Below are 21,684 nucleotides of genomic sequence, written 5' to 3' on the forward strand. Positions count from 1 at the left end.
GTCATTGCGGTACAAGTAAACACATGGGTTGTGGTAGGGTAGCCAAGAATAGAAACAGGTGCATGTATACTGGCGTGTAAACCAATGCTAGGAGTTTGGTAAATAAATGTTATCAATTTGAGGTGCTGTTCAAAACATCAAAGGCAGATATTGGGATATCAGAGATGTCGTGTCACACATAAAAGGAATGCAGAATTGCAATTTGGGGAGTACAGTGTGTGCAGAAATGATAGACAGGATAGGAAAGGAGGAGGGGTTATGCTATTAGTTAAGAAACACGTAAAATCCAAGGAAGTTAAGCCAGTCGACATCGCTGGACAATGCAGTGTCGAGTCAGTTTGGTGTGACATAAGCATTGGGAGATCAAAATTGGGAGTAGGAGTGTGCTCTAGGCCTAATGACCCTGGTGAGTATAATAAGAAACTGTACAGGCAGCTGAACAAGTGGGTCAGTAAAGCAGAGAGTCTTATGATGGGGGATTTTAATTTCCCAGATATTGGCTGGAATTTGTAGGTTGCCCACTCACATACTAGCAAGGCTTTTGTGGATTTATTGGATGATTGTTTCCTACATCAGCATGTTCGGGAGGCAACTAGAGGGAGTAACACTCTTGACCTGATTATAAGTAGTGATACTTTGTGCATTAAGAATCTGCAGATAAAGGAACCACTAGGTGGCAGTGATCCCAGTGTGCTGAAGTGGGATTTACTCAAAGAGGCAACTACCATCAGGGGTAAAAGGAAGGGTTTTTGCTTTCGTAAAAGTGACTACGATGGTCTGAGACAGTATTTATATTCTATACAGTGGGACCAACTGATGATGTTACCAACAGCAAAATTCAAAATGGGAAGCATTCAAAGAATGTATCTTGGAAGCTACTAGGCTTTACATACCAACTAAGAAATATTGTTCAAGGTTAGGCCTAAATGGATGTCAGAAAAACTAATGAGACATATATGCCAGAGAAGAAAAATCCATGGGATACATATAAGTTAATGGGTAACATGGAAGCCTATGATAGATATCAGCTGGTCTGTAATCAAGTCACAAAGGAGATTAGGCAGGCTATGGCAGATTATGAGAAATTCTTGACAAAGGATGCAAAGAAAAATAGAAAAGAGATCTTTACCTATGTAAATTCTAGAAGGAAAGGGGTGAATCAGATTGGTTCACTGGATATTGATGGTTCAACAGTTGAGGATCCTGCTCAGGTGGCTAACAAACTAAATGAGTATTTTGCATCTACATTCACACATGAGGAGTTATTCAAGAAGTGGAATGACAGAGGTGAAGTAAACTCTGGTGCATGGATTGTGGCAGTGATTTGTAAACTCTGGCAGTGATTTGTAAACTCTGGCAGTGATTTTGTAATAACTGAGAGGAAAGTGGAGGAGAAATTGTTGAGGATAAACATAAAAAAGGCATACGGGGTGGTTGGGATCTATTCAGTTATATTAAAAGAGGCAGCAAAGGAAGTAAGCAAATGTTTAGCCATAATTATGAGAGCTTTTTTGGACTCAGGGGAGGTACCCATGGACTGGAGATGTGCAACTGTGATCTCAATTCACAAAGTAGGATCAAAGACTGACGCAAGTAATTATAGACCTGTGAGTTTAACTTCTGTTCCAGGAAAATTAATGGAGGCACTGGTTAAAGAAGCACTGCAGGATCATCCAGACAAGACTTCAGTTATAGCTCAGAAACAGCATGGTTTCGTTAAGGGAAAGTCTTGCGTGACCAAATTGAATGGATACTATGATGTAGTCACAAAAGAACTGGATGCAGGGAATACCTTTGATATTATATATTTGGATCTTAGAAAGGCTTTTGATACTGTTGCACATGGAAGACTGCTGCACAAATTGGAGCAGTGTGGCATTGGAGGCAAATTGCTGCTATGGATAAAGGGGTGGTCGAGGGGGAGAAGACAGAGTGGTAATCAATGGACACTGCTCATTGCAGACTAATGTTATTAGGGAGTCTCTCAGGGTTCAGTGTTGGGTCCATTATTGTTTTATGTATTTATAAATGATATTGATGATGGTATATCAAGCTTAATGTCCAAGTTTGCAGACGATACAAAGGTTGGTAGGGTTATTAAGGACACTACTGATGCTACGTTGCTGCTACAGGATCTGGAAAGGTTGAGCAGATGGGGAATGAAGTTTAACATTGACAAATGTAAAGCACTAAATATGGGAAACAGCAATCCCAGAGCAAAGTATCAACTCTGTGGCACTACACTGACAGTGGTAGGGAATGAAAAGGACCTGGGGGTAATTGTGCAGGCAGATAAGAAGTTTTCTGAGCAGTGCAAACGGGCTGCAAGAGTAGCTCATGGTGTATTATCAATGATATACAGGAATTCTTCTAGCAGGGATAAGGAGGTGATTATTCCCTTGTATAAGGCAATGGTCAGGCCACAACTTAAGTACTGTATAGAGGTCTGGAGGCCTCATTTCAAGAAGGATGTTGAGCTGCTGGAATCAGTTCAGAGAAGGGCGACAAGATTAGTGAATGGAACAAAGGGTTGCTCATACGAAGAAAGGCTTAAGTTTTGCAAATTACAGTGTCTGGAGACTAGGCACTGGCGAGGTGATCTGATAGAGGTATATAAAGCTTTGAATGGTTTGAGCATGCTCAATGCGATGGGATTCTTTCTCAGAATAATCACCTGAGAGGGCATAAATTCAAATTGAGGAAAGAAGATGTAGGATAGATGTGCAGAAATTTGTCTTTAGCCAGTTGGTTTGTGGAACAGACTTCCATCCCTTGTGGAAGTTGATAGCCTAAATAAATTTAAGGCTCAGCTGGACAGGTATTTTGAACGAACACAGGGGTGAAATGGGAGTGTGTGTTTTTTTTTTTTTGTTTCCCTTTTGCTGATGCTGCATAAGCTTGCTTTCTTACATCATATGCCTCTACTCATGCTAAGATGCATTGCAGGATCATCTAGGCAAGACTGCAGCAATAAATCAGACACAGCATGTGTTTGTTGAGGGGAAAGTCTTGTCTTGACAAATTTGAATGGATATTACGATGTGGTTACAAAGGAACTGGATGCTCAAAATAATTTTGATATCATATACATGGATTTCAGGAAAGCTTTTGACACTGTTGCGCGAGGAAGACTACTGTAGAAATTGGAGCAGAATGGTATTAAGGGTAAGTTGCGACAATCGTTAAAAGGATGGTTGAGTTGGAGAAGACATCGGTGGTAATCAGTGGAGGGAATCTTTTACCAAGAGAAGCTTAAGTTCTGCAAATTGCAGCGGCTGGAGACTAGGCACCTGTGAGGTTATCTGATTGATGTGTATTAGGCTTTGAATGGTTGAGCACGCTGAATTCTTATGGATTCTTTCACTTGTTCAGATTACGAATCCGAACATTGAGAAAAATTGAGAAAAAACAGCTGTAGAATAGATGTGCGGAAATTTGCCTTTAGCCAGCGGGTGATTAACTGCTGGAATAAACTTCCATCTGACGTTGTGGAAATTGATAGGGTAAATAAATTTAAGGAGGAACTGGACAGGAATTTGGAGGGAACTGTGTGATTTTTTTTATTTTATTTTATTTTATTTTATTTATTTATTTTTTTTTGGCTGATGCTACATTACATAGGCTCATACGGTTGCATTCTTTTGTCACATGCCACTATTAATATTACAATTAGTAAGGGCAAATTTTTGCTATTAATAAAGAGATGGTTCTGTGGGAGAAGACAGTCGTTATCAACGGGCACTAATCTTCGTGGACTAATGTTATTATTAATGGAGTCCCCCAGTGTTCAGTATTGGATCCATTGTTGTTGTTTTCTGTGTTTATGATATTGATAGAAGTATATTAGGCTTAGTGTCTAATTTTACAGACGATACAAAGGTTGGCAGGGTTGTTAATGACAACAATGATAGTGTGCTACTGGAATAGTATCTTGCAATTTTGGGCAGATGGGCTGAGAAGTGAAGTTTAACATTGACAAATGCAAAGTACTGCATATGGGTATAAGTAACCCCACAAGAATGTACCAGCTGTGTGGTACTACATTTGGGGGTGATAGAAAATGAAAAAGACCTGGGAGTATTGTTCAATCAGATATGAAGTTTTCTGAGCAATACAGACAGGCTGCAAGAGCAGGTCATGGAGTTTTGTCAATGATATACACGAATTTTGCCAGCAGAGAAAAGGAGGTGATGATCCTTTTGTTTAAGGCAGTGGTCAGGTAACGCCTTGAGTATTGCATAAAGCCTGGAAACCTCATTTTAGGAAGGATGTAGAGTCGCTGGAACGAGTACAGAGAAGGGTAACAAGATTGGTGAGAAGGATGAAGGGATCCTCTTACCAAGAGAGGCTTAAATTCTGCAGATTGCAGCAGCTAGAGACTAGGCATCTGTGAGGTGATCTGATTGAGGTGTATAATGCACCTCATTGAATGGGTTGAGCACGCCGAATTCCGATGGAATTGATCCACTTGTTCCGATTAGAAACCTAAGGGGGCATAAATTCAAATTGAGGAAAGACAGCTGTAGAATAGATGTGCGGAAATTTGCCTTTAGCCAGTGGGTGGTTAATTGCTGGAACAAACTTTCATCTGTCGTTGTGGAAGTTCATAGGTTAAATAAATTTAAGGAGGAACTGGACAATTTAGAGGGAATGGTTGTGTGAATTTTTTTTTTTTTTTTCTTTTTGGTTGATGCTTCATAAACTCATACACTTGTTTTCTTGCATCACATGCTACTATTAATATTACTATTACTAAAGACAAATTGCTGCTATTAAGAATGAGATGGTTGTGTGGGAGAAGACAGAGTCGTTATCAACGGGCACTGCCCTTCGTGGACTAATGTTATTAGTGGAGTCCCCTAGGGTTCAGTGGTGGGTCCATTGTTGTTTTCTGTGTTTATTTATGATATTGATGAAAGTATTTCAAGCTTAGTGTCTAATTTTTCAGACGATACAAATGTTGGTAGGGTTGTTAATGCTACTAATGACAGAATGCTACTGCAACAGGATCTAGAAAAGTTGGCAAATTTAACATTGACAAATGTAAAGTGCTGCATATGGGTAGCAGTGACCCCCAGAGTAATGTACCAACTGTGTGGTTCTACGCTTAGGGTGGTAGTGGTAGAGAATGAAAAGTACCTGGGATAATTGTGCAGTCTGATGTGAAGTTTTCTGAACAGTGCAGACAGTACGCAAGCATAGCTCATGGTGTCTTGTCAATGATATACAGGCAGTTTTTTTATCCCTTTGAATAAGGCAATGATCAGGCCACATTTTGAGTACTCTATACAGGTCTGGATACCTCATTTTAGGATGTATAGTTGCTGGAATGAGTACAGAGAAGGGCAACAAGATTAGTGAATAGAACAGTGTTGCTCTTACGAAGAAAGGCTTAAGTTATGCAAATTACAGTGTCTGGAGACTAGGCACATCTAATTGAGGTGTATGAAATCTTGAATAGTTTGAGCAAGCTCGATGCTGATGAATTCTTTCTCTAGCCCAGATTAATAGCTTGAGGGGAGGAGACATAAATTGATGAAAGACACTTATAGAATAGATGTGCAGAAATTTGCCTTTAGCCATCTGGTGGTTTTTGCTGGAACAAAGTTCCATCTGTCGTTGTAGAAGTTGACAGCTTAAATAAATTCAAGGCAGGACTAGACAACCATTTGAAGCGAATAGAAGAGCGAAATGGAAGAGCTATTTTATATATATTTTTTTGGATGATGTATAAATTTTGCTTTCTTGCATCATATTCCTGTGCTAATGCTAAAAATAGAGGAAAAATTGTTAAAGCAAACCACATTTCAAATTTTTAAAAATTTTTTTTAATGGCTGCGGTGTTTTCAGTGGTAAAAAGAATGAGGTTAAAAATAGGTTACATGTTTGCTTATTCTCATTAAAAATTTCGTGTTTTTTTTTTTTTTTACCATTCAGCATCTGGTACATTTTGTTTATATAACTCTTTTGCATTGTCTTCAAATGCCCGAAGCAATTCGGAAAATATGACTTGCATTTTATGAAACACTTTGTATGCAATGTTCCAAAAATTTGTCTTAACTTTAGGTGATTCCTGTGGGAAAAATGTTAATATCAATGTGGATTCAGTTCTGTATGGTTACCTGAGCTGTTGGTATATTAAACAGAAGAAGGAGTGTAGTATTGGAGAAAAGAAGAGATGACTTCACCAAACTTCATTATTGAAATATCTAAAACAATAAAGCTTTTTTCTCATCTCTCGTGATGTTACCTTTTCATTAATAAAATTTTTGCAATATTTTTTATTTCAAATCCTTTGAAATAAAAATTGAATTCAAATTGTTTATAGATTTATTATAATTTGTATGTAGACTGTTTCTCTGGTACGCATTCAATTAAAACCCATTATAATGATACCTCAACCAGCACGGTTTCACATAACATGGAACAGTTTCGGTACCAATTATCAGTGCTATACGGGGTATTGCTGTATACAGTTTTGCCATCAAATATGTAATATACAGAATTACAACTAGTAATATGTTTACATTTATTGTAAATTTCATTCGTGAATGATTTTTAGGTTGGTTAGGTCTAAGCTAGTGAATATTTTTATTAATATTATTATTAGCTATATGGTGCAAGGAAGCTTGAGGCTTATGCTGCACCAGCAAAAAAAAAAAAAAAAAAATCTGAATTACGAGAGAGAGAATCAGAAGTAGAAGGGAATCACTAAGAAAGAGAAGAACAATGATATCCAGCTCAGGACTCTGGATGTGCCAAGCCCATACTCACCAGATGTTGAGCCCCTGGGGTTGACTGTTAAAATAAAATGTTTGAACGTGAATAATGTAGCCATTATTTAGAGCATTAATAACTGGTATATTATTATTAATTATTTTGCTATCAGGAAAGATGTCCAATATAGGTTTAAGTAATAGTTATAAAGTTTTGCCAGGCTTATCAGCGTAACTGTGCTTACAGGAAGTGACAAACCTGAAACCAATGGGGATTTTGTGGAACTTAGGTTTGAAGTAAAAAGGAAATTTGTAATTATTGATGCAAACTAGGTGTATATTTAGGAAGGTAGAGAAAATATCAGTCGCTAATCTTTAACCAAAAAAAAAAATGTGCAAAACTATCTTGCAAGCCACCTGACAAGTTCCATATAACCTGTGTCAGGTTATATGGAAAGTCAGTTCACAAAGTCAGTTTCCTTGCTAGTTGTATCAACTCATGTGATAGGGATACTCGAGCATTTTGCTATTGCTGATGACCTTTATCAATGATATTGATGAAGGTATATCAGGCTTAGTGTCGAAGTTTGCAGATGATACAAATGTTGGCAGGATTGTTAATGACAGTAATGGCAGCGTGCTACTGCAGTACGATCTAGAAAATTTGGCCAGATGGGCTGAGAAGTGAAGTTTAACATTGACAAATGCAAAGTACTGCATATGGGTAGAATGTACCAACTGTGTGGTACTACATTTAGGGTGGTAGAAAATGAAAACGACCTGGGAGTATTGTGCAATCAGATATGAAGTTTTCTGAGCAATACAGATAGGCTGCAAGAGCAGGTAATGGAGTTTTGTCAATGATATAGAGGAATTTTGCTAGCAGGGAAAAGGAGGTGATTATCCTTTTGTATAAGGCAGTGGTCAGGTCACACCTTGAGTACTGCATACAGGTCTGGAAACCTCATTTTAGGAAGGATATAGAGTTGCTAGAACAAGTACAGAGAAGGGAAACAAGATTGGTGAGGAGAATGAAGGGATCCTCTTACCAAGAGAGGCTTAAGTTCTGTAGATTTCAGCGGCTGGAGACTAGGCATCTGCAAGGTGATCTGATTGAGGTGTATAAGGCCTTGAATGGGTTGAGCATGCTGAATTCTGATGGAATTCATCCACTTGTTCAGATTACAAACCTAAGGGGACATAAATTTAAATTGAGGAATGACAGCTGTAGAATAGATGTGCAGAAATTTGCCTTTAGCCAGTGGGTGGTTAATTGCTGGAACAAACTTCCATCTGTGGAAGTTGATAGGTTAAATAAATTTAAGGAGGAACTGGACAAACATTTAGAGGGAATGGTTGTGTGAATTTTTTTTTTTTTTTTTTGGCTGATGCTACATAAGCTGATATGCTTGCTTTATTGCATCATATCCTCTGTTACCTTGCAAAACTTATACTTCCTTGAATATCAGACAGTTCCAAACACTCACCTAATGTATTTTTTCTTTTCTTCAACAACCCAGAAGGGTTAGTGAAGAACACATATAATGCTATTGTCCTCTAGGTACTTCAAATCACAATTGGGTGATGGTCTTCTCCACGAAGCTGCTGTTTCTTGGCCATTCTGAGCCTTATGTCATTTGATATTAGAGTTCAAAATGGGAAAAAACTGATTTATGTTCTGATTCTAATGTTTGCTCATGTCAGTGAATATCTTCTTGTGTAAAACAAGTATGAATAAAATATTTTCAGCTTTTATGTGCTAGATTTAATGTTTATCAATTTAACAAATATATTGTAATGTAAGTGCATATTACCAATATCTCCAGTTGGATTAAAATTATTTCTTGTGTAGAGTAGTTTAATTTATTGTTTTGGGAAATTGTTCTGTTCTTTCTGCAATTTTTTTCATGTTCCTAGTGATAAAAAGCAAATATGTGATGTGAAGTTCATTTTCTATTGTATGTCTTTTCTGCAATGGACACTTCTGAATTATCTGTAATTCCTTTTCTTACTTCTAAAGTAGTCCAAGCATCTGTCTCGATTTGTTCACTTCCCCCTCTCCTCCAACCCGTGTACTCCAGGCTAAATCGCATATGAATGAATGGCATATTAGATCACTATGTTACTACTTTTTCATAGATGTCATTACCTCTACTCATACTTCTCTATGCAAAAGCCCGGCAAAATGTGTTCCATGGTCTATATGATTATTAGTCTATGCCAAAATATTAATAACCAAAAAAAAATAATGTTAAAAATTATAATGATACAAAAGTGGTGTATGCTACAAATATGCAAAATTTATTTATTTTGTTTTTTTAATTATTAATTACGATTTTTTATGGAACACTTGTTCACATCTCACGGAACACTGGTAGAACACAGTTTGCGAAACGCTGCCCTATATGAAGAAGAACAAATGTTTCACTTTTGTTCTTCTTCATATAGGGATATAATAAACATTTCTTTATCGGCTGACATTATCAGACTGTTGTGAGAGAGCAAACAGTTTACTGTGTGGAGGTAAGGTTTAGACATCTCAACACGTGGCATAATCTGGATACTTTCTGAACAAACCTTGTATTATATAAGTTTTTGGTAGTTGTCTGTTGCAGAATTATGAAAATTACTGTCGTGAATAAATTTTAGTTTTACAGAGCTTAGGTCTGAATAGATAAGAACAAAAACAGTTTAATATATGATGTTCAGAAAGACACTAATTCCTTGTTTTATGAAAGCAATACATTCTGTAACATGTTTGCTGCTGATTATATTTGCAAGGGTCATTTATGAGTGCCTTGGGATGCTTCACTGGAGAGTTGGTAATGCTTTTTAGTAAATGGATTTCATCTGTGAAGAATCATTGCTCCAAGTAACACTGGCATCTGTTGTTTATAGCATTCTAACATCAACAGATACACTTGAACAAGATTCAGAATCTGCATTACTTGAATAGAATTCTATTTCAGTATCAGATGATATATTATAAGGAGCTGATCCAATGTCATCAGCTTCAACATGCTATCCATCCTTGTTCCTTTTCAGTTCCAATATCCCAGACTGTGGATCCATTATAATAGCCCTTTAAGGTAAAATTTTATAGGAAGACACTTTTTTACACACAATTTTATCAGTAGTAGACACATAATAAAGATGAAGTTTAGTTTTTCATAAGCTAAAGAATTAAAATTCAGCAAGTATAATTTTCAAAAATTTTTATCCTTCTTTGTGGAAAACTCTAAACTAGATAAAATAACTTCGATAAGCAAAGAACATATGAAACTGTGAACCAAATATGTAGCTTTTATAGCACTCTCTAGACCAGGGATCATTGATTAGTGGATTGCGGAAATTTTTTTTGCAGACCATGAGGTAAATGAACCTAAATCAATAATTTAAATATAAGTCAGATGTATGTTTAGCAAAAGTGCAAGGCATAATGTAAGTTATAATTGAATATACAAATTTTTATATTACTCCTTTGTACAGTCAAATATACTGCGAATAAAAGGATAGCTACCTATCGTACCACGATACAGTTTCATCATGCACACACCACATTCTGTATTTCCCACACAAATACGAAGCTAGCTCGATTACGCGCTGTCTTCTCATTGAGTCTATTGAAACTATTTTCATTTGAGTGGTTATCAAATACTGCCGATTATTGTAGTGTGGAATACATTTTTTAAAGCCAGGTAGATAGCAAAAATATTTTACAAAATATATTTACTTTCTATTTATCATAAATATTTGCAGCCCAAAATCAACCAATATGAATAAAAAGAAAAGGAAAATGGACAAGGAAAACAGACAGTTTGTACCAGAGTGGACAGAGTTATATTGTTTTACACTTTGAAATAAAGAAGGAGCGATTCCAGTGTTTATATTTGTCTTAAAACAATTGCTATTATTAAAAGTAGTAATCTGAAACATCATTATGATATGAAATACAAGTTTTCATAATAAATACCCAGGAAGTGTCCTTCATAAAAATAAAGTGACAAATTTATTATCAAGCTTCTCTGCTTCACACACATTATGAAACTGTCTGTCCCAGCAAGAAAAAGTGACTGAGCAGCCTTATGTATTTCTTGGACTTTAGTTAAACATGTGAAACCATTTACTGATATTTGTATTCAATGTTTGAGAGTGATGTTGATAGCATTCATAGAATCTCATTATCAGCCACAGGCAACATGAGAAATTCAGAAATACTAGCAGAAAAAAATTTAAACAAAAACAACGTCATGTTCAACTTATTATTCTTTGGCTCTGGATGAATGATGTGATATTAGTGATACTGCTCAAGTACAGCAATACCCCAAATAGCACTGATAATTGGTACTGAAACTATTCTGTGTTATGTGAAACTGTGCTGATTGAGGTATAATTATAATTGGTTTTAATTGAATGCGTACCAGAGAAACAGTCCACAAACAAATTATAATAAATCTATAAACAATTTGCACTTGATAGCCAATTAAAAGGATTTGAAATTTAAAAAAATAAAAATATTGCAAAAATTTTATTAATGAAAAGGTAACATCATGAGAGATGTGAAAAAAGCTTTAAAAAAGTGGTTGTGTATTTAGGTATTTCAATAATGAAGTCTGGTGTGAAGCCTTCTCTTCTTTTTTTCGGCATACAAGTCTTTGTAACATCAAATCCCATCTTGTAAAATTTGCCGTATCTTGATGCTACCTTCAACATTCGGATCTCCATTCTTACTCGCCTCGCAGGCCATGTCAACCCCCCAAAAAACTTTCCTCAGTTCTGTTGAAAATTGTTTTGGTAGCACTTCAGTGGTATCCACCTCAATTGTTTTCCTCTTCTGCATATGCAGTTTTCTCATCAATTTCAAGGAGAGTTGCATCATCTAAGTAGCATGTGAGTCAGTGCAGTCACTTACATTGACAGTGTCCAAAGTTTCAAATCCGAAGTCTTTTCCGACCTTCAGAATATCTTCGGAAATTATCTGAACTTGCGATTCAAAACCAGTGAAATTGTTTACCAAATGGGACAAAACATGCTGCCAAACAGAATGCATGTTGTTGGCAGTGATTTATAGCCAAAATGCAGATAATTTTTGATCATATTTAAAGGGGTAAAAAATAAATTTTGAAATAAAGTTTGAAAAACTATCATATCGTCTCATCAGGATGGAATTAAGAATACTGAACACTGTTGCACGTTGCAGTCTGTACTGCAACGTGCAACAGACCGATTTAATTGCATCTGTACTGCAATTAAGTTTAAATCGAAAATTTACTGTACATATTAAAACTCGTTCAATAGGCCTAGACAGGTACTATACACACATGCTGCATTGTAGTATGTATTGTACCTACATAGTACCCGGCTACGACAATGCAGCATATATGTATAGTACCTGTCTAGGCTTTTGATTGAGTTTTAATATGTACAGTAAATTTGACTTAAACTTAATTGAAAACCGTGTTATAGTGAAACCTGTGCTGTTTGAAGCCGTGCTAAGCGAGGTATTGCTGTACTTATATTTATGATTGTTTGACAAAAAAAAAAGTGATCAATACCATGAATAACTCTTAACTATGCTATCCCTTGAGGACAGAACTCATGGATAAGACTTGTACAATTTACTTACTGAATTTATGAATAACACTGATCATGATATATCCAAGTTAATCTCAGTATGCACAGATGGTGTTCCTGCAATGACATCTTTAAATAAAGTGCTGGTTCAATGCCTGAAGCAAGATAGCATAAATTCGCTCAGTTATTGGGCCTCTGTAGTCAAATGGTCAGGAGCGGGAGTGCAGTAGCACATGCTCTTTGAGTAGACAGAGGTGAAAGTCCCTGACTGCTAAATACGGTCCATCTGCCCTGGACCAGTGTTGCAGATTATGGTCCATTTCCCTCAACATGAATTGTTGAGGATGCTTCCACCCTGCAGTGGATTGAAAATGGCTGCTGCTTACCTTACCGTACCATACCATAATTCACCAAACTGTCTTATGTTGCAAACTTATTAAAAATTTGAAGACGTAATGCAAAATGTTATAAAGATGATTAATTTTATTCTATCTACATCTCTTCATCATTGCCAATTCAAATTTGTTTCTTCAGGAAGTTGAAGCCAATTACGGTGATTCAGGAAGTTGAAGCCAATTACGGTGATATGCTTCTCCACAATGATGTATGCTGGCTTAGCAAGGGTGATTTTACGAAGGCTGTGGTCAATCCAGAAAGAAGTAAAATCATTTCTTTTGCTATTTCCAGCCGCAAGAAATCATCTAATTTTTCTTCAAGAAGATACAAATTTATTTTACTATTGCCTTCTTAACTGACTTATTTACACATTTGAACAGTCTAAACCAGAAATTACAAGGAAAGGACAAGGTTATTTCTGAATTACTGTCAGTTGTACAATCATTTCATAAGAAACTCTACATATTATCCTCGTTATTTAAATAGTGAGGCGCTGCACTTTCTGTGTATAAAAGAAGTATTGACGGAAGAATTTAATATACAATTAGATAAAAGTGAATATAGTAATCTTCTAGAAAAACTGAAACATGAATTGGATGAAAGGTTTGCCAATTTAAAAATAAAATAGGAAAATTAACACAACTTCTCATATGTTCATTTTCACTTGAACCAAATAGGGAACAAGGCAGCAAAATGGTTTAAAAGTAATAAAGCTGATTTTCAAGATTTTGCTTTGAAAAATAAAATGAATGAATTGAGTGATTTGTAACAGTTTTGGGGAAAATACAAGGTGTTACCCAAAAGTTCCCAAAATCTATTTATTAAATAAATTAGACTCGCTCTGGGTCTTATTTGCCGCCGTCACCTTCGAAGTAGTCCCCTTGAGATTATAAACACAGATTCCAGTGCTTTTCCCATGATTTGAATGCATCCTGAAAGTCCATCATAGTGTTCCACACCGCCTGCAATTCAGTTTGGATATTCTCTGTGCTGTCAAATCTTTCACCCTTCAGCTTGTGATTTTCATTCTTGGGAAGAGGAAGAAGTCGCAGCGGGCTAAGTCTGGAAAATAAGGGGATGGGGAATGGACGATTGTCACGTTGTTGGATGTCAAAAACTGTGCCACAGTGAGAGATGTGTGGTCCTGTGCATCGTCATGATGGACCCAGTTTGTGCGCCACTTCTCTGGATGTTTCCTCCTGATGGCTTCCCCTAACTGCCTCAGGATGTCGCAGTAGAATTTTGCGTTGATGGTCTGGCCAGGAGGGACGAGTTTTTTATGGATAATTCCATCAATGTCCAAAAAACAGATCAGCATGGACTTCACATTGTTCCTCACTTATCTGGCTTTCTTCAGTCAGGATGAATATGGGCTCATCCACTGGGATGATTGTTGCTTGGTTTCTGGGTCATACCCATATGCTCAAATCTCATCACCAGCGATCACCGTAGAAAGGAAGTTTTGATCACTCCTGGCCTGTTCTTGAAGATCTCTGCTAACTTCCGTGCAATGCTGTGTTTTGTCTTCACTCAGTAACCTTGGCATGAATTTGGCTGCAGTCCTCATGTTCAACTAGTCTGACAAAATCCGTTGACACATGCCGTGCGACAGTCCTACAATGTCACAAATGTCAAGGATGGTCCACCTGCAGTCTTCACAGATCGCCCCCGAACTTTTGCAGCATTTTCTGGGGTGGTGCTCAACGATGAACGTCCAGAGCGATTATCGTCATCAGCCGACATTTGACCATTTTTAAAACTTAAACTAGCAGTAGGTCTGTGTCTGGCCTAAAATATTGTCACCAAAATCTTGTTTCAACTTCTTGTGGGTTTCTGCTGCTGTATCATTAAGAAGGAAACAAAACTTGATGCAAGCACATTGCTCTCTCACATCATCCATCGCAACAATCGCAAACTAAACGAAGTCTGCTGACGAGGCTACTAGGAGACGGTCGAGTTCAAAGCCGCTAAGTGGATTTTTCTTATTTATTGATTTGAAATTATTGTTTTTCTAAAACTTTTGATTTAAATTTAGTAGTATAACATTATTTTGTGATTTTCTGATTAATTTGGTGTATTTATTCTTTACTCGGCCTTGTATTGCATAAAAGTATCGGTAAGGGTATCCACGTGTTTGCAACTCCGCTGAACGAGAAGTTCTTTAGCCATATTTAGCCGCTTGATTGAATATTTTTTACATCGAATTATTTCTGTGAGTAGCTTATAGACCTAGTAAGGATCGTTAGTTTATTCTGAATTGAGACAGCGAGATTTGAAAGTTAATTAATACTTAAGTGTCCATAGATTCACCGTTCGTAACTTTCCCGCCTTTGTGATACGATAGTTATATACCGTACTAGATAGCGTTAGTTGAACTTCGTTAGCAGTTAAATTGTACTTTTAAATAAATACATATAACGACTTAGATTACAAACGTAATCTAAGTCGTTATATGTATCCCTGACTTAGATTACAAATGTAATATAATTAATTATATTTAACATAATTAATAACATAACATAATTAATTAATAAATTAATAGAATCATGACTCAGACCAGAGCAGCAAAGCAAAAGGCTCAAGCTAATGGAAGTGCTGTGGCTCAGAGCAGAACTGAGGGGGGCCATTTTCCTCTGACTCACAGCCTTATAAAATGCACTGTTTGCTTGATGTTTGCAGAGCAATCGGGTACGGGACATGATACTGCCATGGGGGATGTCTTTGTGTGTGTGTGTGTGTGTGTGTGTGTGTGTGTGTGTGTGTGTGTGTGTGTGTGTGTGTGTGCGTGCGCGATGCAAGGAGTGTATCGATATCAGGCAACAACTCAGCGTTCTTGTGGGCCTATATGAGAGCTTGAAGGACAGGGTGGATGCCCTCGAAGAAACTAAATTGATGGGCCCATCAAGCTCTCAGCTGTCCACATCAACGCCAGAGCTTGCACTTGGGCATCATGTGACACAGAGAACAATCCCCAAGGCAGAATGCGCTGGTCCCGAAGAAACTAGAAGTTGTTGGTGACTCTATTGTCGGGGAAACGGGGAACATGCTTTGTAAAAAGGATAGGTGGAACAGGACCAGGGTATGTCTGCCAGGGGCAAAGGTTGATGACGTTGTAGAGCGAATATCATCTTTTAAGGGCACAAAAGGTGATATAGTTGTACACGTTGGCACTAATAATATTAAGAGTAGGAGACTGGCAGAATTACTTAACAAGTACAGGTCACTGTTGAACAAAAGCCGAGAATTAGGGTTGAATTTGAAAGTGTCTGCAATTCTGCCCAGACATGATAGGAGGGAGTATATGATGAGAGCCTTGTCGATCAATTCGGCCCTGGAAAGATTGTGCAAGGCTCAAGGGGTAGAATTTTTTTCAGCCTGGACTGTACTTGTTAATAGGAGAGATTGCTTCTACAGGGATGGGATACACTTAAATAGAAAGGGTGCAAGAATATTTGCTGATGCTATCGAGGCAGTGTTAGGTGGGTCGGAAAACTGCTAGCTTGGGGGGAGACAAAGACCAATAGATTGACAGTAGCCACTGGCAGAGGTGAAAGAGATTCTTGCACTGCTTCTATTAGAATGAGCAGAAGCCTGAAAAACAAGATGCATGATATTTCAGAGACTGCTCGGAGCCATTGCGGTACAAGTAAACACATGGGTTGTGTTAGGGTAGCTAAGAATAGAAACAGGTGCAGGTATACTTGCGTGTACACCAATGCTAGGAGTTTAGTAAATAAATTTGATGAATTTGAGGTATTGCTCAAAACATCAAAGGCAGATATTGTTGTGATATCAGAGACGTGGTGTCACACAGATATAAGGGATGCAGAACTACAATTTGGGGAGTACAACGTCTACAGAAAGGATAGACAGGATAGGAAGGGGGGAGGGGTTATGCTATTAGTTAAGAAACACATAAAAACCAAGGAAGTGAAGCCAGTCGACATCGCTGGACAGTGCAGTGTTGAGTCAGTTTGGTGTGACATAAGCATTGGGAGATCAAAATTGAGAGTAGGAGTGTGCTATAGGCCTAATGACTCTGATGAGTATAATATGAAACTGTACAGGGAAATAGAGTGGGCCAGTAAATCAGAGAGTCTTATAATGGGGGATTTTAATTTCCCAGATATTGACTGGAATTTGTGGGTTGGTCACTCACACACTAGCAAGGCTTTTGTGGATTTATTGGATGATTGTTTTCTACATCAGCATGTTAGGGGAGGCAACTAGAGGCAGTAATACTCTTGATTTGATTATCAGTAGTGATTCTTCATGCATTAAGAATCTGCAGATAAATGAACCACTAGTGGCAGTGATCACAGTGTGCTGAAGTGGGATTTACTCAAAGAGGTAACTGCCATTAGGGGTAAAGGGAAGGGTTATTGCTTCTGTAAAGGCGACTACGATGGACTGAGACAGTATTTAAATTCTATACAGTGGGACCAACTGATGATGTTACCAACAGCAAATTCAAAATGGGAAGCATTCAAAGAACTTATCTTGGAAGCTACTGGGCTTTACATACCAACTAAGAAATATTGTTCAAGGTTTAGGCCAAAATGGATGTCAGATGAACTAATGAGGCATATGGCAGGGAAGAAAAATGCATGGGATACTTACAAATTAACACATGACACAGAAGCCTATGATAGATACAACTTGATATGCAACCAAGTTACAAAGGAGGTTAGGCAGGTGAAGGCAGATTACGAGAAATCCTTGGCAAGGGATGCAAAGAAAAACAGCAAAGAGTTCTTTACTTATGTAAACTCTAGAAGGAAGGGGATGAATCAGATTGGTCCACTTGATATTGATGTGTCAACTGTTGATGATCCTGCTCAGGTAGCTAACAAACTAAATGAATATTTTGCATCGACATTCACACATGAGGAGTTATTCAGCGAGGGGAATGCCAGAGGTGTATTCAACTCTAGCAGTAAGCTACAGAATCTTGAAATAACTGGGAGTAAAGTGGAGGAGAAACTGTTGAAGATAAACACAAGAAAGGCACCCGGGGTGGATGGGATCTATCCAGTTATATTAAAGGAGGCAGCAAAGGAAGTAAGCAAACCCTTAGCCATAATTATGAGAGTTTCCTTGGACTCAGGGGAGGTATCCATAGACTGGAAATGTGCAAATGTGACCCCAATTCACAAAGGAGGATCAAAGGCTGACACAAGTAATTTTAGACCTGTGAGCTTAACTTCTGTTCCAGGAAAATTAATGGAGGCACTGGTTAAAGAAGCACTGCAGGATCATTTAGACAAGACTTCAGTTATAGCTCGGACACAGCATGGTTTTGTTAAGGGGAAGTCTTGCCTGACCAATTTGATTGGATACTATGATGCAGTCAGAAAAGAGCTGGATGCAGGGAATAGCTTTGATATTATATACTTGGATCTTAGAAAGGCTTTTGATACTGTTGCACATGGAAGACTGCTATACAAATTGGAGCAGTGTGACAATGGATGTAAATTGCTGCTATGGATAAAGGGGTGGTTGAGGAGGAGAAGACAGAGAGTGGTAATCAATGGACACTGCTCATCGTGGACTAATGTTATTAGTGGAGTCCCTCAGGGCTCAGTGTTGGGTCTTTTATTGTTTTCTGTATTTATAAATGATATTGATGATGGTATATCAAGCTTAATGTCCAAGTTTGCAAACGATACAAAAGTTGGCAGGGTTGTCAAGGACACTACTGACACTATGCTACTGCAACAGGATCTGGAAAGGTTGAGCAGATGGGCTGAGAGGTGGCAAATGAAGTATAACATTGACAAATGTAAAGTGCTACACATGGGAAACAGCAACCCCAGAGCAACGTATGAACTCTGTGGTACTACACTGACAGTGGTAGAGAATGAAAGGGACTTGGGGGTGGTTGTGCAGGCAGATATGAAGTTCTCTGAGCAGTGCAGACGGGCTGCAAGAGTAGCTCATGGAGTATTGTCAATGATATACAGGAATTTTTCCAGCAGGGATAAGGAAGTGATTATTCCCTTGTATAAGGCAATGGTCAGGCCACACCTAGTGGACTGTATACAGGTCTGGAGGCCTCATTTCAAGAAGGATCTAGAGCTGCTGGAACGAGTATAGAGAAGGGCAACAAGATTAGTGAATGGAACAAAGGGGTGCTCTTATGAAGAAAGGCTTAAGTTTTGCAAATTACAGTGTCTGGAGACTAGGCACCACCGTGGTGATCTAATAGAGATGTATAAAGCCTTGAATGGTTTGAGCATGCTCAATGCTGATGGGATTCTTCCTCTAGCTCAGAAAAATCACCTGAGAGGGCATAAATTCAAATTGAGGAAAGACAGATGTAGGATAGACGTGCGGAAATTTGCCTTTAGCCAGCGGGTGGTTAGTTGGTGGAACAGACTTCCATCCCTTCTAGTGGAGGTTGATAGCCTAAATAAGTTTAAGGCTCAGCTGGACAGGTATTTTGAATGAACAGAGGGGTGAAGTGGAAGTGGGTTTTTTTTTTCTTTTTTTTTTGGCTGATGCTGCATAAGCTTGCTTTCTTGCATCAAATGCCTCTACTAATGCTAATGCTAACTACATGAAACACACCACCAAAGAACTGCACTTAAAAATTCAGTGACTATCCAGCCCGATGTTACGTGGCACACTGATTCAATTCACAAAGGATGTATGCAGTATTTCCTAGTGCCACAAGTCCGTTCTAGATATAGTTTATGCGCAACATTCAAATTCTAGGAACATTTGCGTAGCACTTCATATGTGCAATTTGAAAAGTATCCTGAAATAAGGAAACTGTTTACTCAATTATATACACCGTTCGGATCAGTGTATATATGTCAATCAACATCTTCAAAAATGAACCATATTAAGAACAAGTTTAAATCTCGGCTTGCGAAATTTTCTTCAAATATCAAGTACAGTAAACCCCCGCTATTCGCAGTTTCGCGTATTCGCGGTCGCTGATTTAATATAAAATGAAACCTAAAAAAATGTGAATTTTAAAGTGCCGTGAACATTTTCCGCCATAAAAAAACATAGGCTTGGCTAAAATCATCTTTTCCGGTCAAAACAGCGCTCAGTGGGTGGAGGGAGAGGGGGGTGACAAAATCGCAAGCTTGGATGTTTCTCGCTAATCCTTGTTCAGAGTGTTATGCGCTTGTCATGGAAGGTTTCATCTTTGCTTTTAATTTATATGCTTATAAATTGAATAAATTTATAAATTAATATGCTTACAAAAGTGATCAATCTACCGTTTTGCAATGTAAAACAGACTTTTTCGAGTGTGTTAATGGAAGAAAGTGACTTTATTGTGGACAGTTCTTTCTAACCTGTACAAACATATGGCTACGAATAACAAGGGAAATGTGAAAAGATCAAAGAAGGTGATGACATTAGCGAATAAAATTGAGTTATTAGACAAAATTTCTAATGGTGAAAGTGTCTGCCCAGTGGCAAAACATTAAAAAATCAATGAGTCAACGGTACGATCAACCAAAAAATCTGAAGAAAAAATCCGCTGTAGTGTCCGTGAAAACGCGCTAATTGCTTCAAAAATTTGCTCTGTAACTCGTGATGTTAAATTTAAAAAAATGGAAAAAGCTTTCAATCTGTGGATAGAAGACCGAACTCAAAATAAAATTCCGTTAAGTTCACTCATCATTCATGAAAAGGCAAAACTCCATTATCAACACTTTAGCGAAACTGGTGATAGTGCTGGCGGGATAAGTTTTTTAGCTAGCAAAGGCACTGGTTTGAAAGATTTATTTGAAATTTCTAATAAATATTACAATTAATATTAAATTGTTTCTTATTTTCATTTTGATGCCATATGCTTGCATTTCACTATGTACATAGTCATATTATGAAGGTACATGTAATGCATACGTAGACAAAATTTTAGACTAGTTTTTCTTATATATTTCATACTTTGGAACGGAACCCCTTTATTACTATGGGAGCCATAACTCAGTATTCGCGTTTTCGGTATTCGCCGCTTTTCTCGGGAACGTAACCCTGCAAATAGCAGGGGTTTACTGTACATGGTTTGTTCCAGGTTTTATAAAAATTGTTTATAAAAAAAAATGTAATTTTTCTCATTAATGTACATATATTTATATTAATGTCATTAATGTACATAAATTTTAACATTATATCTATAGTTTTTTTTTTTTTGTCCTCTTTTTTTTTTTCCCATTATATATATGAGGTCAGTGTTTTTACTGTTTTGGTGTGAAATTTTTATGGCCAGATGCCCTTCCTGACGACAACCCTCACCCTTTATCAGGGCTGGGGATATGCGGTAGTCATTCCCTGACCTTCTGTATCCTCCGTATTTGGTGGTCACGGGCTCGAACCCTGGTTTAATCAAGAAGCGTGTGCTATGCACTACTGCTCCTGCCCACCTGGCTATGGAGGTGCCAACATTTATATCTATAGTAATCACATAAATAAATACAAATATCACCTAATGTTTATTAGACGATTTATTAATTTTATTTTAATTTCAAGCATGTGGACATTAGGGAAAAAAAAATGATAGCATTTTTTTTTCTAATACGAACCCCGATGAAAAACAATTGGTGAACACTGATCTAGACAGTGTGATTGATGCCAAGCAACAACCCAGCCATAATGCAGTAGCCCATAGTTCAGTCAGTGTGTCAATATCGCTCAGTTATTCATTTCATGTGTTTCTCTCTTACATTTTCTCTTTCCTCTCTCTTTCCGCAGAAAATGTGTTTAGTTGCTCATTAAACAAAAAATTGTTAACAAATTTTTTATTAATTTAAAGGTAGTAATTGGATATGTGGTGACCTGAAATAGTTCATACGTATATGAATAATAGTAAAGAAAATTAAATTTATAGTATATGTATGTATTTAAGAATTTATTATCATAAACAGTATCAAATTAAAGCAAACGTACAGTATAAAATGAAACATTGACTGACTCTTACTGGTTGCAGTTGATAGCTAAAGTCACTGAAGCCAAAATGAAGAGTTGCTGGATCCCTTGG

General features: G+C 37.5%; 1 protein-coding gene across 1 annotated transcript in view; it reads left to right on the forward strand.

The window, feature by feature from the left end:
* Positions 1–21,684, forward strand: part of LOC150087088 (dnaJ homolog subfamily B member 4-like) — an 82,579-nt gene that overhangs the window by 38,383 nt on the left and 22,512 nt on the right. The gene's annotated exons all lie outside the window — the stretch shown is intronic.

The sequence above is a fragment of the Mastigoproctus giganteus genome, chromosome 4 (genome assembly GCF_048544385.1).
Source record: "Mastigoproctus giganteus isolate SK-2022 chromosome 4, ASM4854438v1, whole genome shotgun sequence".
NCBI classification, from domain to species: domain Eukaryota; kingdom Metazoa; phylum Arthropoda; class Arachnida; order Uropygi; family Thelyphonidae; genus Mastigoproctus; species Mastigoproctus giganteus.